This window comes from Loxodonta africana, chromosome 1, assembly GCF_030014295.1.
Source record: "Loxodonta africana isolate mLoxAfr1 chromosome 1, mLoxAfr1.hap2, whole genome shotgun sequence".
Taxonomy (NCBI): domain Eukaryota; kingdom Metazoa; phylum Chordata; class Mammalia; order Proboscidea; family Elephantidae; genus Loxodonta; species Loxodonta africana.
In genome coordinates this window covers 78,562,156-78,586,478 of record NC_087342.1, presented here as the reverse complement: position 1 = coordinate 78,586,478, position 24,323 = coordinate 78,562,156, and the positions used below count along the sequence as shown (strand labels likewise).

Sequence of the window (24,323 nt, the reverse complement as noted above, 5' to 3'; positions counted from 1 at the left end):
TGGCTATGATGGGATAATAGAAATAACATTTACCTTGCTGCCTTAAACAATTAAAAAAATGGCATAAAGTAAACAAAACTGTACAAAATAAGAAAATGAAAATGCATGACAGTAGCCACTACGAGACACTGATCCCTGAGAAAAGGGAAACAAATGAGGTGAGCCCTTCAATTGCTCCAGTTTACCACCTAAAAAGAGCTTCCAAGCCACATCACATGCAGGAAGAATGCAAACACAAGGCAGCCATCTCCTTTAGTGGAAGACAGAATTGAGAATCCAGGGAAGACAAAACAGCTACGATTCATGGGCAGAATACTAAAGGGAGGTGAGCTGCACAGAGAGAGGGTTCCAGAGATCTGCAGAGGGTTCTATTTGAATCTTCAGCAGAGTAATGATTGGCCTCTGGGTGTGAGGAAGCTACACAATGTCATAAAAAGAACTACTGGAAATAGCATGTAAAATAATTCCCAGAGATCCACTGGGAGTAGGCATAGTTCATATTCTCAACAGTAAGAGTGCAGAATCTCTAACTATATGGAGCATCAAGTAGAGTAGAAGAAAGTTGCCTCATTAGTGAGGCCAAATTAACACTAGACTAAAGGCTACTCTGGTTCTACCCAGTAAAGTTTTAAATGAAACCTCAAAAGGACAGAACTGTTGTCAAGTAATTTAACTGTTTCCCAGAAAAAGAAAAAAAAATTCAAAATAATTAAAAAACCCAAAACCACACTTGTTGCTGTTGAGTTGATTCTTATTCATGGTGACCCTACAGGACAGAGTAAAACTGCCCCATAGGGTTTCCAAATAGCAGCTGGTGGATTTGGACTGGTGACCTTTAGGTTAGCAGCAAAGCCACCAGGGCTCCAAAATTGTTCAAAGGAGTACAAAAGACAATACAGCCCTTGCTGTTGTTGTTCTTAGGTGCCATGGGGTCGGTTCTGACTCATAGTGACCCTATGTACAACAGAAGGAAACACTGCCTTATCCTGTGCCATTCTCACAATCATTGCTATGTTTGAGCCCACAGTTAGTAGTCACTGTGTAAATCCATCTTGTAGAGGAACTTCCTCTTTTCTGCTGACCCTCTACTTTACCAAGCATGAAGTCCTTTTCCAGAGACTGGTCCTTCCTGATAACATGTCCAAAGTACTAGAGAGGAAGTCTCGCTGTCCTTGCCTCTAAGGAACACTCTGACTGTAATTTTTCCAAGACAGATTTGTTCATTCTTCTGGCAGCTCATGGTATATTCAATATTCTTCACCGACACCATAATTCAAAGGCATCGATTCTTCTTCGGCCTTCCCTATTCATTGTCCAGCTTTCTCATTCAGGGGAGGTGGTTGAAAATACCATGCCTTCTGGTATTTTCAAGTGTGGTATTTTTACTTAGTTCTCAAAGAGACATCTTTATTTTTTAACACTTTTAAGAGGTCTTTTGCAAGAGATTTGCCCATTGCAATACGTCGTTTGATTTCTACACTGCTGTTTCCATGGGCTTTGTGGATCCAAGCAGAATGAAATCCTTGACAACTTCAATATTTTCTGTTTATCATGATGTCTGATGCCTTTGCACAGTCAATAAAACACAAGTGAATGTCTTTCTGGTATTCTCTACTTTCAACCAAGATCCATCTGACATTAGTAATTCTTCCAAGTCCTCTTCAGAATCCGGCTTGAATTTCTGGCAGCTCTCTGTCAATGTACAGCTGCAACTGTTTTTGAATTATCTTCAGCAAAATTTTACTTGTGTGTGATATTAATGATATTTTTCAGTAATTTCTTCCTTTGGAATTGGCACAAATATGGATCTCTTCCAGTTGTTTGACAGATAGCTCTCTTCCAAATTTCTTAGCATAGATGAGTGAGCACTTCCAGCTTCACTTTCATTTGTGAAACATCTCAATTTGTATTCCATCAACTCATGGACCCTTGTTTTTCACCAATGCCTTCAGTGCACCTTGGACTTCTTCCTTAAATACCATTGGTCCTCGATCATATGCTACCTCCTGAAATGTTTGAGTGTTGACCATTTCTTTTTGGTACTGTGACTCTGTGTATTCCTTCCATGTTCTCTTGAGTCTTCCTGTGTCATTCAGTATTTTCCCCATGGAATCCTTTAATATCACAACTCTAGGCTTGAATTTTTTTCTTCAGCTCTTTCCGCTTGAGAAATGCTGAGTGTATTCTTCCCTTTTGGTTTTCTAACTCCAGGTCTTTGGACATTTCATTATAACACTTTACTTTGTCATCTCAAACTGCCCTTTGAAATCTTCTGTCAGCTCTTTTACTTCATCATTTCTCTCTTTTGCTTTAGCCTGTTCAAGAGCAAATTTCAACGTCTCTTCTGACATCCTATTTGATCGTTTCTTTCCTATTTTTTAAACATTTTTCTTTCCCCATATATGATGTCCTTGATGTCATCCTGTAATTCATCTGGTCTTTGGTCATTAGTGTTCCATGTGTCAAATCTATTCATACGGTCCCTACATTCAGGTTGAATATACTCAAGCTTGTACTTTAGCTCTTAGTAATATAAATACCGTAATGTAAATACCCCAGTAACCCAAAAACCCAGTGCCGTCGAGTCAATTCCAACTCATAGAGACCCTGTAGGACAGAGTAGAACTGCCCATTGGAGTTTCCAAGAAGCACCTGGCAGATTTGAACTGCTGACCTTTTGGTTAGCAGCTGTAATGTAAATACAGAAATGTAAATACAGCCCTTAAGAATGTAAAATTCACTCTGTCTGGCATTCAATAAAAAACTACAAGGCATGCAAACATGTAGGAAAGTACAACCCAAATTAAAGATAATAGTCAGTCAACAAAATAGGCTGAGAAATAACAAGAATAGTAATGCAGATACCCAGAACCAACAAACCCAGTGCCATCGAATATTATAAATATATATCATATGTTCTAGAAGGAAGAGGAAAGCATGAATATCTTATAGAGAGACATGGAATATTATATTTATTAAAAGACCATCTTAGTTTGCTAATGATGCTGTTATGGATTGAATTGTGTCCCCCCAAAATATGTGTTCTAAATACTAAACTGTGGTTGTAGTCCCATTTGTGAATGGGTTGTGTTTGTTATGTTAATGAGGCAGAATTAGAGTAGGGTATATCTTGAGTCAATCTCTCTTGAGATATAAAGGGGTTAAACAAGCAAGCTAGAAGCAGACATGGGTGAAGAGAGGTGCCAAGCCACATGTAGACTGTCCAGAAAAAAAAAGCTAAAAGAGAAAAGGACCTGCCTCCGGAGACGACATAGACAGAAAGCCTTCCCCTGGTGCCGGCACTCTGAATTTGGACTTTGAGCCTCCTAAACTACAAGAAAATATATTTTTGTTTGTTAAAGCCATCCACTTACGGTTTTTCTGTTATAACAGTACTAGATAACTGTGACAGAGTTTGGTACTGAGAAATGGGGTGTTTCTGTAACATACACCTAAAATTGTGGAAGTGGTTTTGGAACTGAGTAACGGGTGGAGGATGGAAGAGTTTTAAGGTGCCTAATTAGTAAAAGTCTAAATTGCCTTGAAGAGACTGTTGATAGAATTATGGATGTCAAAGACAATTCTGTTGAGGACTCAGAAGGAAGTGAGGAGAGCTATAGAGAAAGTGTTTACTGTCTTAGAGAATACATACGGCACCAGCAACAGAATGTGGCTAGAAATGTGGACATGTGCTTCTAGTGAGGCTTTAAAAAAAACAATGAACATGTGATTGAACAATGGAGGAAGGGTGACGCTTTTTATGCAATAGCAAAGAGCTTGTCTAAATTATGTTCAAATATTTGTTGGAAGGTCGAATTTCTAAGTGATGATCTTGGATATCTGGTTGAGAAGATTTCTAAACAAGATCTTAAAGGGTCCACGTCTTTTCTCCTTTCCACTTACAGTGAAATGCAAGAGGAAAGAGATGGACTTAAAAATGAACTGAGTAAGATGAAAACAAAAAGATTTGGAAAATTCTATTGTACAAATTAAGGACACGTGTCGTAGAATGTTTGCTAAGGACAGGTGACATAACCTTTTGTTAAAGAGTATTAGGCTGTGACTGATGGATCTAATCATCTACCATAGCAGAAAACCCATCAGCTTAGACTGAAGGGAATAGAGAAAGAAGGAAAGGAAAGAATGTTGTCTGCCTCTTGGAATTGTAAAGGCAGGAAACAGGCCAAAGGAGCTATATCTGTTGTCCTCCAAAAAAAAAGAAAAGGACCATCCGTGAAACAGCTCAGAGGTCAGCAGAACTGTTGAAATTAGCACAGGAAGCAGAGCTGTCTCAGTCTCAAAGTGTGGGTGTAATGGCCTCTGGGGTTTAAAAGGGTAGACCACAGCCTCCTAAGTTTCAAAGAGTCACGTCTTCATCAACTCAGTTCTTAAGTGTGGGGCTACCATTCAGTTTGGCCAAAGGATGAGGTCGGCTGCCCAGAGTTGTGGGGGTGGGGGTGCTATGACCAACGGACAGACTAGGGCCTCTTGGGGCCAAGGGCGTGGGGTCACCACTCAGATGAGCTAGGAGGATGGGGCCACCCAAAGCCAAGGAAGCAGAGTTGCTGTCCCAGTGGACCTAGAAGACAGAGCTGAAGCCCAGGGCTGAAGGGCCTCCCCCCCAAACCCAGAGGGCATGGCCAACACCCAGAATCTGGAGGGCAGGGCCATTTCCCAGAAGGTCTCAAAGAACAGAAGATTATTTTCAGCCCTTGAGAACTAATGTAAATTGTTCTGCTAGGTTTTGGACTTGCTTAGTGCCCATTTTATGAGTCGGAATCAACTCAATGGCAGTGGGTTTGGTGCCCATTATCCCTTCTTTCCCCCTAATTTCTCCATTTTGTAATGGAAATGACTACCTTGTAGCTGTCCCACCACTGTACTTCTGAAACAGATCACTGTATTCTACATTTTGAAGGTTCACAAATGAAGAAGAATTTTGCCCCAGGAAGGAATACACCTAAAGTCTCACCCATATTTGACAAAGATGATTCAGAAGATGAGATTTTTGGGCTTGGAGTTGATTTAAGACTTTTGGGACAATGTCATGGGGTGAACGTGTTTTGCATGTGGCAAGGGCATTAATTTCTGGTGGGGACAGGGTGGAATGCTATGAATTGAATTGTATCCTCCCAAAATATGTGTTCTAAATCCTAATCTCTCTGCCTGTGGTTACAATCCAGTTTGTGAATGAGTTGTGTTTGTTATGCTGATGAGGCAGAATTAGAGTAGGGTAAAGTTTAATCTCTTTGTATCTCAAAAGAGATTAACTCAAGATTTTTTATATCTTGAGTTAATCTCTTGAGTTATAAAGAGATTAAACAAGCAAGCTAGAAGCAGAGATGGGTGAATAGAGATGCCAAGATCTTCCAAGAGCAGAAGCTAGAAGAGACAAGAACATTCCCCCAGGTCTGACAGAGAGAGAAAGCCTCCCCTTAAAGCTGGCACCCTGAATTTGGACTCCTACACTCCTAAACTGTGAGAAAATAAATTTCAGTTTGTTAAAGCTATCTACCTGTGGTATTGTGTTATAGCAGCACTAGGTGACTAAGACAGCTGCTGCAACATAAATACTACAAGTAGGCAGTTCTAGAGTCTGACCGGTGGTCTGAATTCAAGGCATAACTCTAGGGGGAGGTACTGTCTTATTGTAACCCCATAAGTTTCTAGGTATTTCTGGCATTCCTTAGCATCTGCCTTTCCCTATATGTGTATCTCTCTGTCTATTCTCTTTTTTATTACTCAGGAGTGATTAGGTTTAGGACCCACTCCATTTAGATATGATCTAATTAACATAACATGGAAAACTCTATTTCTAAACAGGATCATATCCACAGGTACAGGCTCCAGATCTTTAATACATATGTTGGGGGGATGCATCTCAATCCATAACAAAGACCCAAATGAATTTCTAGATGAAAAATACAATGTCTGATATGAAAAAATACTCTGTGGTATGTATACCAGCAAATAAGATGCTATAGAAGAAAGGATTAGTGAACTTGAAGACATAATACAGAAACTATTCAAAATGCAACACAGAGATAAAAGAACTTTTTTAATAAGAACAAAACATCAGTGAACCATGCAGCTTAAAAAATATGTGTAATTACAGTCCCTAAAAGAGAAGAGAAAAGTTAAAAAAAAAAAAAAAAACCTTTGCCACTGAGTTGACGTTGACTCATAGTGACCCTAAAGGACAGAGTAGAACTGCCCCATACCATTTCTAAGAAGTGCCTGGTGGATTCAAACTGCTGACTTTTTGGTTAGCAGCCGTAGCTCTTACCCACTATGCCACTGGGATTTCTAAAGAGAAATGTGGGACAGCAAAATATTTGACCAAAAAAAGGCTGAAATTTTTCCAAATTTGGTGAAAACAACACACGGGTTCAAAAAAACTAATGCAACCCAAGCACAAAAATCAGGAAGATAACTACATAACTTTCATATATATACTTATACATACATACTTACATATACATACATGAATGTATATATATGAATATATGTATTTGGAGCCCCGATGGTGCAGTGGTTAAAAGCTCGACTGGTAGCAGTTGGAATCTGCCAGCTGCTCTTTGGAAACCCTATGGAACAGTTCTGCTCTGTCCTATAGGGTCGCTATAACATTACATCTGCATATATGAAAATTTTATCAAACTATATATTTACATTTAGTATACATAACTACATGTAATTATTAATCAATTTAAAATGAAAACCAGAGAAGAAGAAAGAAAACCTTTCTGGATGTAGTCTCTCTTACAGAGTATCCTGTCTTTTCACTTTCTTTCTCAGCTAAGTGTCCTATAAGATTAATCCCCACCCCAAACTTCTCCCTCCTTCCCTTCTTTCCTTTCTACCTTCTTTCCTTCCTTCCTTTATTGGTTCGTTCCTTCCTTCCTTTCTTCCTCCACCTAATCATCCTACATTGTCAAGAATTGAATTAAATCAATTGGATCCCACCAAAGTGGAAAGCAGTAGATTCCAAGCGTTCTTGAATGGGCATGTATATTGAAAAGCTAGGCTGCAACACTTAGGAATCTGAAACTTTACAAAAATGAAAGTTGAGAACAATCGAAGAAATGAAAAAGAAAAGGTAAAAGAATAGATTCTACTAAGTAGAGGAAATGTCTCAGCTGGGAGTGCCTTAGGCTGAGAATCTAAAGGTCCCTAGTTTGATCTCGGGTTTTGCCATTCCAAGTGTTTTAGTCAGCATTAAGGGGGAGCGAGCTGTACAATAATGTGCTCCACTTTTCCCTTCCTGAAAATTTTAGTAATTATATCTTAGCCTTTGTGTTTTCTAACTGATTTCCAGTGGGACAAAGGAGCACAGCACACGATCAGAGGAAATACGCGAAATATGAGTGCTGGCTGTTCCTTGCCTCTCTATTTGCATACAATGTTAGTGGTGCCCCATGAATTTCAGTATTCCACAAAACAAAGATAAACAGTAAAATGCATGCTAATAATTTAAAATATTGTTTCTCTCTCATTAGAACGACATTAAATAGCAAATAAAAAACACCGTGACAATTCTAGAGAGACACCGAGGAAGGAAGGAAAAAGTTTCATAATTCAGTACTTTAATCATCAGTATTTCCCCCTGCCTTTTTGAATACGGGATCCCACAGTTTCATTTTGTACCGTGGCGGTACATGTTGCAGCTGGCCCTGGCCAACATTAAATAGACATTCATATGACGATTTTACAAATTTCTTGTATTGAAGACACGCGCTACAACCCTCCCCCCGCCCCCCCCATTACACACATCTATATTTGAAAGACTGGAGACTGTGTTATTAAAATGCACTCCTACCGCCTACATTCTCTCTCTGAACTTCAGTTAAACCAAAAACAAACAAATCCGTTGCGGTCGAATAGATTCCAACTCATTGCGACCCTGTGGGACAGAGAACTGCCCCAGAGGGTTTCCCAGGGGCTGCTGGTGGGTTTGCACTGCCAATCTTTTCGTTAGCAGCCGTAGATTTAAAACAAAATAAAACAAAAAACCCGCCGTCCTCGAGTCGATTCCTACTCATAGCAGCTGTAGACAAAAACCAAAAACCCGTTGCCGTCGAGTCGACTCCGACTCGGAGCGACCCTCATAGCGCGGTAGATAGTGCAGTGTAATTACAGTTCTACTCTTTGCTTTCTTCAGAGGTTCTTGGGTGGTGTGGATCTAGCAAAATGAGTTCCATTTTGTTTTCAAAGCCTTTGGATGCTACCTGTTACTTCCGAAGGGGGAAGGGCTGTGGGAGGAAAAGAATATATATATGTCAAGTTTAGATTTTAGAAAAAAAAGGAACACGCCACCTCCTTTGTTGTGGGAGGCAAGCAATCTCCTGGTTACTCAGAAAAGAGCCAGAGAGGCTCCGCTGGGATTCGAACCCAGGATCTCCTGTTTACTAGACAGGCGCTTTAACCAACTAAGCCACAGAGCCCCCACGGCAAACTTCTTCGGTTGTCCTGCTCGTGTGTTTCAGAATAGAACCTGAAACAAAAATTGTACATTCATTTCTTTTTAATATAAAAGAAAAATTGTTCCTCTCTTGGACTTTCCGTTCACTTGGCCGTTGACTGAGCTCAGAGTCACCTAGACAGTGACCAATAACTTTGACCCAAACACTGATTCACTAGTCATCTTTTTTTTTTTTTTTTTCTTGCTCTGCATAACCTCACTGTACTTGGCTTGGAGACTCCAAACTCCACAGAAAACGCAGGCAGAGGGCAAAATGCAAGCAAGATCGAAGGAGAGAAACTATGCACAGATACCCTCAGAGAACGTTGAAACACTGGCCGCGGTAATTTGCAAGGGAATCAATATTCTGATGGACCACTTTGGGACTAGCAAAACCGTAAGTCCCTCAAACTCTACCTCGTCCACTTGTAGCCAGAGTTACTTCAACTTGTATGTGCCAGCGCCTGATGCAGGGCAGCGGGACCCCCACCGGCTTCACCAGGGATGTCTGGGTTGGCTGCTCATTGTCCAGAAGAGGCCCTGCTCGCGGTACCCGGCGTTTTCTACACCTTGACACGGAGATCCCAGCATCTCCACTGCTCCAAGCTGATAGAGCCGCAGCTCTAAAGACAGAAGACAGACCTTCCGATCAGAATACTGCGACTGCTTTCAGCAGAGTTCTCCAGAATAAGAACAGGAAGGAGATGATCTGTGGGTGTGGGCACGACCTGAGAAGCGAGTTAACACTTTTGTCACATCCGTCGTGCAACTGGGCAGGTCCTCAAACCTCCTCCACCATCGAGGCACAGAGTAGATGTGTTTTGCCTTTAGTCAAATTTGGATATGTTAGTCAACTCAGACACAAGTTTACTTATTCTATGAGCCGGAATCGACTCTACTGCAACGGGTATACCTGTACTTACAGGTATACCTACTGGCGTAGTGGTTAAGAACTACGGCTGCTGACCAAAAGGACCAGGCGCTCCTTGGAAGCCCTATGGGGCAATTCTACCCTGTCCTGTAGGTTCGCTATGAGTCGGAATCAACCCGGCTGCAACGGGTTTGAGTTTGGCGCTTAAAAAAAAAAAAGTGGATTCTAACTCATGGCGACTTCTTGTATTCTGGAATAGAACCATACCTTACAGGATTTTCAATGGCTGTGAATATTCAGGGAGCCCTGGTGCCACGGTGGTTAAGTGCTAGCTAACCTGTTAACCAAAAGAATGGCAGTTCGAACCCACCATCTGCTCCTTGGAAACTCTGTGGGGCAGTTCTTTTAGAAGTGGATATGAGGAGCCTCTGGGTGGACTCAAACTACTAACCTTTATAGTTAGTAGCCAAGCATTTAACCGTTTGCCCCACCCAGGAAGGCATTAAGGACTTTGGAATGAAATGGATTAGCTTTAAAGGCAATATGTATTTTGGTATGAGCAGAGAGAAAAGTGATAAAGGAAATCTTGAAAAATGTGTGTGAGGCGGAAGGGGGGAGACTTGAATGTGTTGTTGAAGAAAAACTTTGAAGGAGAAAAAGAAAAACAATAGTGAAGGAGCCCAGGGATAAACCTGGACTATCCTGCACACTTAGCCTGTGCTTTACCACTAAGCTGCACAACCAGGAAATCCTCTATACTTCAGTAAATCCTCTGTAACTGGTGTTCTTACAGATTTCTGGATATTCTAGTAATTAATAATTTGCAGGGCAGTGTCCATTGTATTTGACTTCATTATTTCAGAAAATCCTAGACTGGATCCTTTTTTATAGCAATACCATGAGAAGGATCACTGAATGCCAGGCACTAAAGCATTTCTACTGCTAAGATCTTCCCATTCCAGTCATTCCACTCCAAGGTCTACTCACCCACTAACTGTCAAAGTGTCAGTTTCAATCCACCACCAGGAAGAGTCCCAGGTTGGAATATTTTCTTCTGCCTCTAATTCTGTTTTCTTCTAACTTCATCTTCTCCTAAGTGTGGCAAGAAAGACACAAAAGAGAGTGCAGAAAGATACAAGGAAGAGTAGCAAAGTGTTACCACAGGGAATTTAGGTGCAGGTGGGGACAAAAAGTAGAAGCAGAATAAATTAATAACACTTGGTGAGAAATGAAGTATGGCAAGATGAGTGACATGAGTGTTGATCTAAAAGTTTAGGACAACATGAATGGGGAGATAATACGGAAAAGGAATAAAATTTGTCACAAAACCTGGTCATTAATGAAGAGCAAAAACTGTGTTTGACAGTCACTACTCTAGTGATCCCTGGCCCTGGCCCTCTTAGTGGACGCTTCAGCTCTAGTTCAAGAAGCCCCATAGAAGGAAGAAGGAAGAGTAAAGGAAGGAAAAATCTACAATTCATTATAGAGCCTCGTTTGGACAGAATTCTCTCTTGAATGAGGACAGTGCAAAGGAGGCAATATGTGAGCTAGGGCACTAGGTCTTTGAAAAACCTTTGTAAAATTCTAGGTCTTTGTAAAACCTGCATAGGTCTAAATAAGTCCTTGAACTTGATTTGTCACATGTGGCACAAACGGTAGTCACTCTGAGTTTTGTCAATATTTTATGTGACAGTCAACCCCACACTACCTTCGGTGAAAACTCCACAGCACCTTCTAGGGGAAGCAGCCAGTAATTTATATGGTTTTGATGCTTCCCAGATGATTCTAATAATCATCGAGTTTTCGGAGTCACTGACCTAGAAATTCAAGCCCCAGAAACTTGATTGGGTTAATTTACTGAAGCAAATTTTATTCAAAAGGAGGTGGAGTAGACAGGCAGTAGGTAGGACACATCCAAAGCTTTATAGCTTTCTCCCTATCTTCTGGGTACAAATAGACAAGGTACCCTTTCTGGGAGAAGAGGTGTTGAAGATGTTTTTCCCACAGGATGACATGGCTTGTTTGGTCCAAAATTGTCACTGCTTTGAGAGTGTTTCTACAGTCTCTTGGTCACTGGACAAACAGTCTGAGCACTTTGGAGGGTATGTGTATGGTTGATTTAGAGGGAGCATAGGGTAGCAGCCACTGTTACCAGCGGCTTCCACTAAAAGCACAAAGAAGCCAAATTTTCTGGATCCTCATGTGTGGTTGTGTTGGAAGCACTGTAGCATATAGAAGCGGGATCCATTGTTTATTCAGGCTTGAGCATCACAGGTGTGGGTGGGAGCAAAACTCAGTATGTAAAGACGAAATGAAAAAGAAAATATGAGGCAAAAATGTTAGAGAACAACCAAATGTATTCAGCTGACTGGATTTTCAGAAGTTCTTTAGCTATGAAGTGACATAGCTCAGTTGGTGGAGGTTCAGTTTTTTTAATTTGAGATTTGGGGGTTTAAGTCCCTGTCAAGGCTAGTCTTTTATTTCACCAACATATTTCTAACTTTTAAACAGAAGCTAATAAAATTTCTTCTTTTAGGAAACCTTTCAGGGTATTTATAACATATAAATATGCTATATGGTACCTCTTTATGTATATCATCCTGTTAAATCAACTGGCTTCTAAAGGCAAGACTTTGAGAGGACAAAGCCAGGGTTGCTAGAGAATGAGAAAGCCATTGGTCAAATGTAAGCAACCCCAGGATTTTCTACTCTATCCTCCTTTTGTAGGCAGGAAGGCAATTTTGGAGACTTACGAAGATTAGATGAATGAACAAAAGAGTGAATTTAGGCATAAAAAAAAAGACGGATTTGAGATATCAGGGAAGTATGTGGATTAGCATAGGATTTGGAGTCTGGTTGGATTCGAGGAGTGAGGGATTCATTTAAGAAGACTTGCAGGTAGCTTGACTGCGTTCGAACTCTCTTACTGGAAGTAAATACTGGAGGAAGAGCAGAATTTCAACTTTTTGTTGGTGGTGGTAGTGGTGGCGGTGGTAGTTTGTTTTGTTTTCGCATTAGAAGCAAGAAACAGAAAATTCCTGCCACTTCTGTGTGATTAAGGCTTTGTAGTGACCTGTTATTTAGTGACCTCGTGGCGCAAGGGTAGCGCGTCTGACTCCAGATTCGAAGATTGCGTGTTCAAATCATGTGGGGGTCACGGAGGTTTAAGTTTGGAAACCCTGGTGGGGTAGTGGTTAAGTGCTATGGCTGCTAACCAAAAGTGCAGCAGTTCGAATCCGCCAGACGCTCTTTAGAGACTCTACAGGGCACTTCTACTCTGTCTTATAGGGTCGCTATGAGTCAGAATCGACTCGACAGCAGTGGGTTTGGTTTTGGTTTGGTATTGGCGTTGAGAACAACACTTGGGCATTACCGTATGCAAATAAGGCACAAGCGAGTTTTATGCTTGGAGCTCTTACGAAAATGCCGGGGGCGGGAGGGGGGAAGGGGAGGGGGAGAAGGAGGGAAGGGGAGGGGAGGGGAGGGGAGGGGAGGGGAGGGGAGGGGAGGGGAGGGGAGGGGAGGGGAGGGGAGGGATGGGGAGGAGCAGGAAGTCTGAAAGAGGGCTGCGGCTGCCAAACAAAATAAAAACGTAGGAGTTATTTGTGTAAAAATACGTTTAACTCTGGGGCCTAATGAACTAAAAAAAAAAAGTTGTTATCAAGTCGATTCCGACACATAGCGACCCTACAGGAGGGAGTAGAACTGCCTCGTGGAGTTTCCAAGGAGCGGCTGGTAGATTCAAGCTATCTACTTTTGGTTAGCAGTAGAGCTCTTAGCCATTGCGTCAATGGATACGGGATCTAATCCCTAATCAGAAAATTGAGAGCTTACAAGGACAATTGGAACAACACTTTCTTTATATTCTAACATCAAATGAATAATTTTGAGCCATCTCTCTACCCACTCTCCAGAGGCCTTCTTCTTTGCAGCCACATAAAAATGCAAATCTCAGAATATCTGTCAAGTCTCCAGATTACTGATTAAAGATTAGAATGTTCTCTAAAACCTCTGTAAAACAATATATTCTAAAATGAAAGCAAGTGACATGGTTCTGCCATGTAGTGTCCACTCTGATGACAAGACTTGGGTGAAGATGCCTGATCCAAGAGCTAAATTCTGCAATAAAGTTTGTGTCGATGAAAACGGAGAATAAGAAGAGGGAGAGGAAGATCAGAAAAGGGTGCTATATTTTCTGTCCATGGTTGTCTTTTTCTTCTTTTTTTCTCCTCCTTTCAGTCTTCCTTTCTCTTCAATAATATCGCAAATAGCATGCTGTTGTTAGGCGCTGTTGAGTTGGTTCCACTCATAGTGACCCCAAGTACAAAAGAACAAAACACCGCCTGGTCCTGCACCATGCTCACAATCATTGCTATGTTTGAACTGTCACTCCATCTTGTTGAGGGTCTTCCTCTTCTTCCCTGACTCTTCACTTTACCAAGCATGATGTTCTTCTTCAGGGACTGGTCCATCTTGATAGCATGTGCAATGTACTTGAGCAGAAGTTTTGCCATCTTCCCTTCTAAGGAGAATTCTGGCTGTACTTCTTCTAAGACAGATCTGTCCATTCTTCAGGCAGTCCGTGGTATATTCAATATTCTTCACCAAAACCATAATTCAATGGCATCAGTTCTTCATACTCCTTATTCATTGTCCAGCTTTCGCATGCATATGAGGTGATTGAAAATACCATGGCTTGGGGCCTTTGGGCTGTAGCTGAGTGAAGGCTGCAGCCACTGGGCTGGGGGAGGGGTCTGGGTTGGAGAATCCCTGAGGGGCATAAACTGGAGGTGCCAGAGAGGCGGCGGAAGGCACACGGGATGTTGAAACTATACTGTGGCCTCTCAGAGGGGGATGCAGTGGGCCACCCACAGGGCCAGACTCCCTGGCCCAATAGATCTCAGTGGAGCACACTGTGACCCAGAAGAGTATCTGGACAAGCTGAGAAGGGAGTGCCCCCTGGCCCAGCTGATGGACAGTGAGACAGACATGGTACTGCAGATCCCGGCTGTAGACAGTGATATGCAGACCTTGGTCTATGAGAACTACAAGTTCATCTCAGCCACACGGGGAGCAGGAAGGAGCTAGAGCTCTTTCAAAAACCTCATGTCAAAAGAATTGTCATTGTTTGACCTGTCTGTTGATTCCCTGGGAGACTCCACTGAAAGACTTGTTTTTATTTAACTTGACTAGGAACTTGCCCAGTGATAAAATAAAGAGGGCATAAAGAATATTTGAAGAAATAATAACTGAAAGCTTTTCAAATTTGAGGAAAAATAATCTAGACATCCAGGAAGCTCATCAAACTCCAAGCAGGATAAAGAAATCCATACCTACACACACTGTATTCAGAGTATAGGAAAACAAAGACAAAGAAAGAATCTTGAAACTGCAAGAGAAATAACTCGTCATGTACGAGGGATCCTCAATAAAACTGGCAGCATATTTCTCATCAGAAACTATAGAGGCTGTCATAGGTTGAATTATGTCCCTCCAGAAATGTGTTATCAACTTCATTAGGCCATGCTTCCCAGTATTGAGTGGTTGTCCTCCATTGTCTGATTGTAATTTTATGTTAAAAGGAATAAAAACACCACCCTCACTCAGGTCATCTCCCTGATTCTAGGTAAACGGAGTTTCCCTGGAGTCTGGCCTGCACCACGTTTTGTCTCTCAAGGGATAAAAGGGAAGGGAAGCAAGCAGAGATTTGGGGACCTCATACTGCCAAGAAAGCAGCACCAGGAGCAGAGCGCATCCTTTGGACACCAGGTCCCTGTGCCAGAGAAGCTTCTTAACCAGGGAAGATTGAGGACAAGGACCTTCCTCCAGAACCGACAGAGAGAGAAAGCCTTCCTCTGGGGCCGATGCCCTGAATTTGGACTTGTAACCTACTAGACTGTGAGAAAATAAATTTCTTTTTGTTAAAGCCATCCACTTGTGGTATTTCTGTTATGGCAGCACTAGACGACTAAGACAGATGCCAGAAGGTAGGCAGCGGGAAGACATATCCAAAGTACTCAAAGGAAAAAAAAAAACTGTCAACCAAGAGTTCTATGTCCACTAAACTATCCTTCAAAAAGGAAGGCATTGGTAAATGTTTTGGTCTGTATATTTTCACCACGATTTAAAAAATGAAGGAGAAATTAAGTCTTATACTTTAATAAATTAACAAACCTTTAACTAGACTGAACAAGAAAAAGGAGGACTTAAATCACCAAAACAGGAATGAAAGAGGACATTACTACCAGCTTTAGAGAAATAAAAAGGATTAAAGGGAATATTATGAACAATTGGACTGGAAAAGAAGTAAAGCTATATCTATTTGCAGATGATAGGATCTTACATACAGAAAGGTCTAACGAATCTACAAAAAAAAGCTATTAGAGCCAACAAAAAAGTTCAGCAAGGTTGAAGAATACAGGATTAATATACAAAAGTTAGTTGTATTTCTTTACTCTAGCAAAGAACAATCTAAAAATGAAATTAAGAAAACAGTTCCATTTACAGTAGCAACAAAAAGAATAAAATACATAAATAAAATACATAGGCCCATATAAATGGAAAAGCATCCCACATTCATGTATTGGATGACTTAATATTGTTAAGATGGCAATACTCCCCAAACTGATCTACAAATTCAAGACAATCCCTATCAAAATTCCAGCTGTTTTGTTTGATTGTTTTTGCAGAAATTGAAAAGCTAATCTCGAAATTTATATGAAAATGCATGGGGCCTAGAATAGCCAAAACAATCCTGAAAAAGAAGAACAAAATTGGTGGATTTACACTTCCCAATTTCAAAACGTACTACAAAGCTACAGTAATCAAGACTGTGGTACTGGAATAAGGGTAGATATCTAAATTAGTGGATAGAATTAAGAATCCAGAAATAAACGTATACATCTATGGTCAGTTGATTTTTGATAAGAGTACTAAGACAAACGGGGAGAGGCTAATCTTTTCAACATATGGTGCTTGGACAACTGGACAGCCACATGCAACAGAATGAATTTGGACCACTACCTCACACCATAGATAAAAATTAACTCAGAATGGATGAAAGACCTAAACGTAAGAGCTAAAAGTATAAAACTCTTAGAAGAAAACATATGTGTAAATCTTTGTGACTTTGGACTAGGTAACAGTTTCTTAAATATGACACAAAAAGCATAGGCAACCTAAGGGAAAAATAGGTAAACTGGACTTCATCAAAATTCAAAACTCGTGCTTCGAAGGACACCATTAAGTAAGTGAAAAGACACCTCCCAGAATTGGAGAAAATATTTGCATATCATGTATCTGATTAGGGTCTAGCATCCAGATTATATAGAAAACTGTTACAACTCAGAATAAAAAAATAAATAACCATGTTAAAAAGGGGGAAAAAAAGAAAATACCATAACCTGGGTCAGGTGCACCTCAGTGCTGAAGGTGATATCTTTGCTTAAAAAAAAAAAAAGATCTTTTGCAGCAGATTTGCCCAAAGCAATAAGTCATTTGATTTTACTGCTTCTTCCATGGGCATTGATTGTGGATACAAGTAAAATAAAATCCCTGACAACTGCAATCTTTTCTTTGTTTATCATGATGTTGCTTATTGGACCAATTGTGAGGATTTTTGTTTTCTTTATATTGAGATGTAATGTATACTAAGGGCTGTAGTCTTTGATCTTCATCAGTGAGTGATTCAAGTCCTCTTCCCTTTCAGCAAGCAAGGTTGTGTCATCTGCATATCAAATGTTAATGAGTCTTCCTCCAGTCCCAATGCCTCGTTCTTCCACATGTAATCCAGTTTCTTGAATTATTTGCTTAGCATTACAGATTGAACAAGTACAGTGAGAGGATACAACCCTGACACATAGCTTTCCTGATTTTAAATCAAGCAGTAGCCCCTTGTTCTAGTCCAATGACAGCCTCTCGGTCTATGTACAGTTTCCTGATGAGCACAATTAAGTGTTCTAGAATTCCCATTTTTCACAATGTTATCCATAATTTGTTATGATCCACGCAGTTGAATGCCTTTGCATAGTCAATAAAAAAAGGTAACATCTTTATGGTATTCTCTGCTTTCAGCCAAGATCCATCTGACATCAGCAATGATATCCCTGGTTCCACTTCCTCTTCTGAATCTGGCTTGAATTTCTGGCAGTTTCCTGTGCTGCTAAAGCCACTTTTGAATGATCTTTGGCAAAATTTTACTTGTGTGTGATATTAATATGATATTGTATAGTAATTTCAGCATTCTGATGGATCACTTTTCTTTGGAATAGGCACAAATATGTTTCTTTTCCAGTCAGTTGGCCAGGTAACTGTCTTCCAAATTGTTGACATAGACGGGTGAGCACCTCCAATACTGCATTCATTTGTTGAAACATTTCCATTGATATTCCATCAATTCCTGTAAACTTGTTTTTACCAATGCCTTCAGTGCATCTTGGTCTTCTTCCTTCAGTATCACTGGTTTTTTGATCATATACTACCTCCTGAAATGGTTGAATGTTGAACCATTTCTTTTTGGTACAGTGACACTGTGTATTCCTTCCATTTTCTTTTGATGCTTCCTGCATCATTCAATATTTTGCCCATGGAATCCTTCAATACTGCAATTTTAGGCTTGAATTTTTTTTCTTTAGTTCTTTCAGCTTGAGAAATGCTGAGCATGTTCTCCTCTTCTGGTTTTCTAACTCCAGGTCTTTTCACATTTCATTATAACACTTTACTTTGTCTTCTCAAGCTGCCCTTGCAATCTTCTGTTCAGCTTTTGCTTCATCATTTCTTCCATTCTCTTTAGCTACTCTGCATTCAAAACCAAGTTTCAGAGTCTCTTCTGACATCCATTTTGGTCTTCTCTTTCCTTCCTGTCTTTTTAATGACCTTTTGCTTTCTTCACATATGATGTCCTTGTTGTCATCACACAATTTGGTCTTTGGTCATTAGCGTTCAATGCGTCAAATCTATTCTTGAGGTGGTATCTAATTCAGGTGGGATAGACTCAAGGTCATATTTTGGTTCTCATGAACTTGTTTAAATTTTCTTCAGCTTCAGCTTAACTTGCATATAAGTAACTGATGGTCTGTTCCACAGTCAGCCCCTGGCCTTTTTCTGACCAATGATGCTGAACTTCTCCATTGTCTTTTTCCATAGATGTAGTCGGTTTGATTCCTGTGTATTCTATCCAGTGAGGTCCATGTGTACAGTCCCCATTTATGTTGTTGAAAAAAAATGTATGTGCAATGAATAAGTCATTGGTCTTGCAAAATTCTATCATTTGATCCCTGGCACCGTTTCTATCACCAAGGCCATATTTTCCAACTGCTGATCCTTCTTCTTTGTTTCTGACTTTCACATTCCAATCACCAGTCATTATCTATGCATCTTGACAGCATGTTTGATCAGTTTCAGAAGTTAGTAAAAGTCTTCAACTTCTTCATCTTTGGCATTAATGGTTGGTGCATAAATTCTAGTAATAGTCGTATCAGCTGGTCTTCCTTGTAGGTGTATGGGCATTATCCTATCACTGACAGCATTGTACTTCAGGATAGATTTTGAAATGTTCTTTTTGATGATGAATGCAATGCCATTCCTCTTTGGTTTGTCATTCCCGGCAGAGTAAGCTATATGATTATCTGATTCAAAATCGCCGATGTCAGTCCATTTCAGCTCCCTAATGTCTATGATATTGATCTTTATGTGTTCCATTTCATTTTTTACAAAGTCCAATTTTCCCAGATTCATACTTCATACATTCCACATCCTGATTACTACTGGATGCTTGCAGCTGTTTCTTCTCATTTTGAGTTGTGCCACATCAGCAAATGAAGGTCCTGAAAGCTTTACTCCGTCCACATCATTAAGGTTGACTCTACTTTGAGGAGGAAGCTCATCCCCAGTCATATTTTGAATGCCTTCCAACCTGAGGAGCTCATCCATCTCCTGGCGCTATATCAATGTACCCTGCTATTCATAAGATTTTCTCTGGGAATTTTTTTTTACATGTAGATCATCAGGTCCTTCTTCCTGATCTGTCTTAGTCTGAAAGCTCCACTAAAACATGTATGCTGTTGGTGATCCTGCTGGTATTTGCAATGTCAGTGGTATAGCTTCCAGCATCACAGCAACACACAAGCCACCACAATACAACAAAGTGACAGATGAGTGGTGGTTGCAAATAGTAGCCTAGGTGAAAAAGCTGATTAACCTGTTGGCTACTTGTTGCTTTACAATTATTTCTTCCTTATGTTGTTTCAATCACCCTATGTAGTGGCATCCTTTGGGTCTTGTGTTTACTTTGCTAAAGAGCAGGAAATAGGGAGGGAAGAGGGAATGATTTGAGCAGCCCATTCCGTATTACCAGGGTTGTGGGTATTAAATATATTAGGGACAGAAAAAGAAACCTTTCCTGGAAGTGCTGGCAATCAAACCCAGAACCTTATGCATGCAAAGCATGCACTCTACCTTTGAACTACAGTCATTGGTTCTTCTGCAACCTTTTGTGTTATCCTTGAAACATAACACCTATTTTCTGTGGCTTCTTGGAACCCTAATTTTTGAAAGTGAATAGTCCCTTCTGTTAAAACCACTATTTCTAAAACCTCTACCCTAGATACGTTTTATACCTATTAAAAAAGAAGGATAATTAAATTTGGACCATATGACACTGTTTTTACTCCTAGAATTCTACCTGCCTAGTCAGTCCTCTCCCAGTTTCTCTCACCTGCCAAATGACTTTCTTCTATTTTATTTTTGAGACACCTCCTTGGAAAGTCCCAACTTGACCTTTTCTCTTCAGTCTTCCTTTTTACCATTTCTTTCTCCTAGGCTGTGGAACTTTTTACTGAGACTTCCTTGACCATCTTCTCCATACTGGTATGTTCAAGAATTACTGATCTGCTGTTAATTCCTGCCTTCATTTTCTATGCCGTACCATGCCTTCCCCCAACAAGTTAAGCCCAGGAAATATCTCCTGATATTTTAACAGCACCTCAACAACATCAAGGAGCACCTTGGCACCATTATGTGCTAAATAATAAGTATTATCTCCAATTTGCAATTGTCTTGTTTCCCTCAATTTTACAACTTGAGAAGTGGCTTCATACTACAGCTAGTAAGACCAGAGAAGAGTAGGTTACCAGGTAGTCTTTTGGGTTTTTATGCATTTAACTTCTGGTCCTCTATCCCAACTACTTCAGGTCAAGGCCACTTCATTCATATCTTTGAATCAAGTTATTAACCCAATGATTTCTCCATAATAAATAGCCAATACATATCTTTGACTGAATGCATGAAAGATAATATGCACAGCTACTGATTATGATTCTTGAAGGGAAACAACAGCTGTATCAGATTCCTTTCAACCAATGGCAGCAGAAAAGTAATCCCCACTAATTTCTTTGGTCTAGAATTATAATTCTCCTTTAGGGACGGAGGGACCATGGCTTCATATTTCAAAGGAATCAACTCAGCGACAACTAACACCAGCAGGGGTTTCCATCTTCTGCCTTCAGACCTTCATCAGTATTATCTGGCTTCTTCCAAATTCTTCCAAATCTATTATCCCCATTACCTCCTTTGGTGCTGAACAAATTTCTCATTTATATTGGGAACCTCTCCCTCTTCTTTCTCTTTAATTTACTCCTTTTTCCTTCTTCTTATTATTCTTTTTTTTTTTTTTAATCCTTTTCTCTCTCCAAACTTTTCTCTTTCCAGCACCTATTTCCACCAAATTTCTATGCTGAGGAAAAAAAAAATACATATATATATATTAATATCAGGTAAGCTTTTATATGAGTAAGCCCTGTTTCTTAAATAATATTGCAAATCATCTGGCACCTTATGCACCTCTTTAAACCATATTCAACTTCCAAATAAAGAAAATGCCAAAGTCATGGCTCCCCTTGAATCTCACAGGTCATGAGATTACTAAGAAACAACCCAGGAAATCTTGTATTCCAGACAAGTTCTTTCATGACCCCATTGTGTAGTAACAACCCAGTTTGGGCTTGATAATCAAGATCAATCACTACAGCCAATGTAGTAAGCCTCTTCCTTGCCTGTTGATTCATTGAAAAGAGAAGACCAAAGTGGTCAGGTGACATTTTCAGCTTCCAGTTTAATGGAACCATTGTTGTGTACTCTGGTTAAATAATTTATCCCTGGAGAACACTGGCTTCTAAAGCAACAAGCCTAAAGTTGCAAGACCCAGAAGCAAAATTTTGCCAGTAGAAGGTTCAGTTTTCCATGGTGATAGAGTCCATCACAGTATATCTCTTCTGCTGATTATAACTAAAACTCTGGGCAATAAAAATAAACTTGACAAGGACTCCAAAAAGTAAACCAACACAGGCGAGTTATGGAAGTGAGTGAAAACTTGGAGGAGTGACCTGCAAGAGGCTAGGGCTGATTTTTCCATTTTTAAAGTTTTTTTCTTCATGGCCTTGCACTGAGTGACAGAAACCACATCTTTCTAGCCAAAGGAACCTGTAAAAGAGAACCCTGCAGGCTGGAAAGTTAAGAAGCCTGAAGAGGAGAGAGTTTAAGAGGGATTTCCCTAAGTCTGCATATGAATCCACATAATTCTTAAGCTCTGAAATGTGTGTGCTTTGTACAGACCCAAACCAGCGTAGCAAAGGCTTTGCAAACTAAAATTATGTTTAAACCAAGACCTCAGTCTCAGACTAACCTGAGTGACACATGCTCAAGGAAGGGTTGAATCAGCATTCTCCAGAGATTATAACAGGACCTATAGTTTATACAACATGACATTCACTATATCAAGGATACATTCCAAAAAACTATTCAACATACAAAGAACCAATAGAATATGATCAGTTTTCAAGAGAAAAGACAGATTCCAACTCCAAGATGACCCAGATCTTGAAATTATCAGATGAGGACTTTGAAGTATCTATCGTGAATGTGCTCTGTAAGGTAAAATTAAACACCTTGTAATGAACCAAAATGTAAATATTTTTAGTAGAGAAATAGAAACTATTAAAAAAAATAACTAAATGGGAATTTTTGATCTGAAAAACATAATATCAGAAATAAAAATTCACTGGGTAGACTCAATGTTAATGCAAAGGAAAATAATCCAATTAAAGATTAATAGAAATAATTTAGTCTGAAAAGAAAGAAAATGAAAGACTGAAGACAATGAATAGGAACTCAAGGTCCTACCGGACAATATTAAAAGGTCTAACACAGTGTTACTAGGGTCTCAGGGGAGGAGAAGGAAATCGGGATAGAAAAATATTTTAATAAATAATGATTGAAATTTTCCCAGATTTGACAACAGACATAAATTTACAGATTAAAGAAACTCTGTGAACTACAAATAGAATAAGCTTGAAAACACACATACAAACACATTGTAATTCAAGTGCTGAAAACAAAATATATAAAAAAAAACTTGAAAGCAGATACAATATAATAATACATTATTTCTAGGGAAACAATTCCCAAAACTGCAGACTACTTTGCAGAAACTACTGAAGACAAAAAACAGTGAAACAACATCTTTAAAATGGTGAGAGAAAAAAAAAAAAACTCCTAACACAGAGATCTATAGCCAGACAAAGAATCCCTCAGAAGTAAAGATAAAATAAAGATACTCCCAAAGAAGAAAAGCTAAGAGAATTCATTAATGGCAGACTTTTTCTACAAGAAGTGTTAAAGAAATTCCTTCAGGCTAAAGGTAAATGATACTAGAGACAAACTTGGATCCTCAGTAATGATGGAAGAACAAATGCAATGGTAAATATATGTATAATGGGCTATATTCCCTCCTAAGTTAAAAAAAAAATATAAGTGTTTAAAGCAAAAGTTACAACATTGAATAGTAGAATTATCAAGGAGTGTAGGTGTAATATACTCATGGATAGGTGTATATGTACATGTTTATGACAAATACAACATAAAGTTGGTGGAGGGGTAAAGGGTATAGTTGCCAGAATTCTACACTTACTTTAAGTGATACAATATCAACTCTAAGTAAATGGTGAAAGGTTAAGTATGTGTATTGTGATTTCCAAAGCAAGAATTAAAAGAATAATGCAACCAGATACAGAAAAAAAGTCATTACTTAAGTTAAAATGGAATATTGAAGATACTGAAAAAGTTCTGAAGAATATAATAAAGAGTAACAGGAACAACAAAAACATCAAAAGAGACAAACAGAAAACAAAATGGTAGCTTTAAATCCAATCATACCAACCACTATATGAAATGTTAAAGATCTAAACACTCCAATTAAAAAGCAGAAACAAGAAGAGTGGATTTAACAATACTATATGCTGTCCATAACAGCATACTTTAAGTATAAAAACACAGATAGCTTGAAATTAAACAGACATAAGGAAGTTGTAATGGCTTCAAGACAAAGATTAAAGAGGGTTATTTCTTAATGAAAAAGGGAAAATTCATCAGGAGAACATAACAGTTAGAAATGCATATGAACTTAATAACAGGGCCTGAAAATATATGAAGCATGAAATGTACAGAAATAAAGGAAGAAATAGGCAATTCCCCAGTTACAGCAGGAGAGTTTAACATCCCTCTCTCTTGTTTATCATTAGCCGAGAGAGGGATGTTAAACCCTCCTTCTGTAATTGGGGAATTGCCTATTTCTTCCTTTATTTCTGTACATTTCATGCTTCATAGAACAACTAAATTGAAATAAGCAAGGGCATAGAAGAACCAAACAACACTATCAACCACCTTGACCTGACATTTACAAAATATCAAATCTACAATTATATTCTTTTCAAATTTTCATAACATATCCACCAAGAGCCATCACACATGTTGGGCTATAAAAAAGTCTTAATAAATTTAAAAGAATTAAATTAGAAGTCCATAAAACAAGATATCTAGGAAAAGACTAAAAATATGGAATTATACAACACACATACAAATTATTTATGAGTCAAAAATGAAAACACAAAGGAGACAAGAACATTTTAAAGTGAATGCAATTTACAGTGTAACATATCC

General features: G+C 39.3%; 1 non-coding gene and 1 pseudogene across 1 annotated transcript; both read right to left on the bottom strand.

Moving 5' to 3' along the window:
- Window positions 1–24,323, bottom strand: part of LOC100660430 (etoposide-induced protein 2.4 homolog) — a 253,196-nt pseudogene that overhangs the window by 174,675 nt on the left and 54,198 nt on the right.
- TRNAT-AGU (transfer RNA threonine (anticodon AGU)) lies at window positions 8,371–8,444 on the bottom strand. The gene has a single exon. It is a non-coding gene; the product is annotated as a tRNA-Thr (tRNA).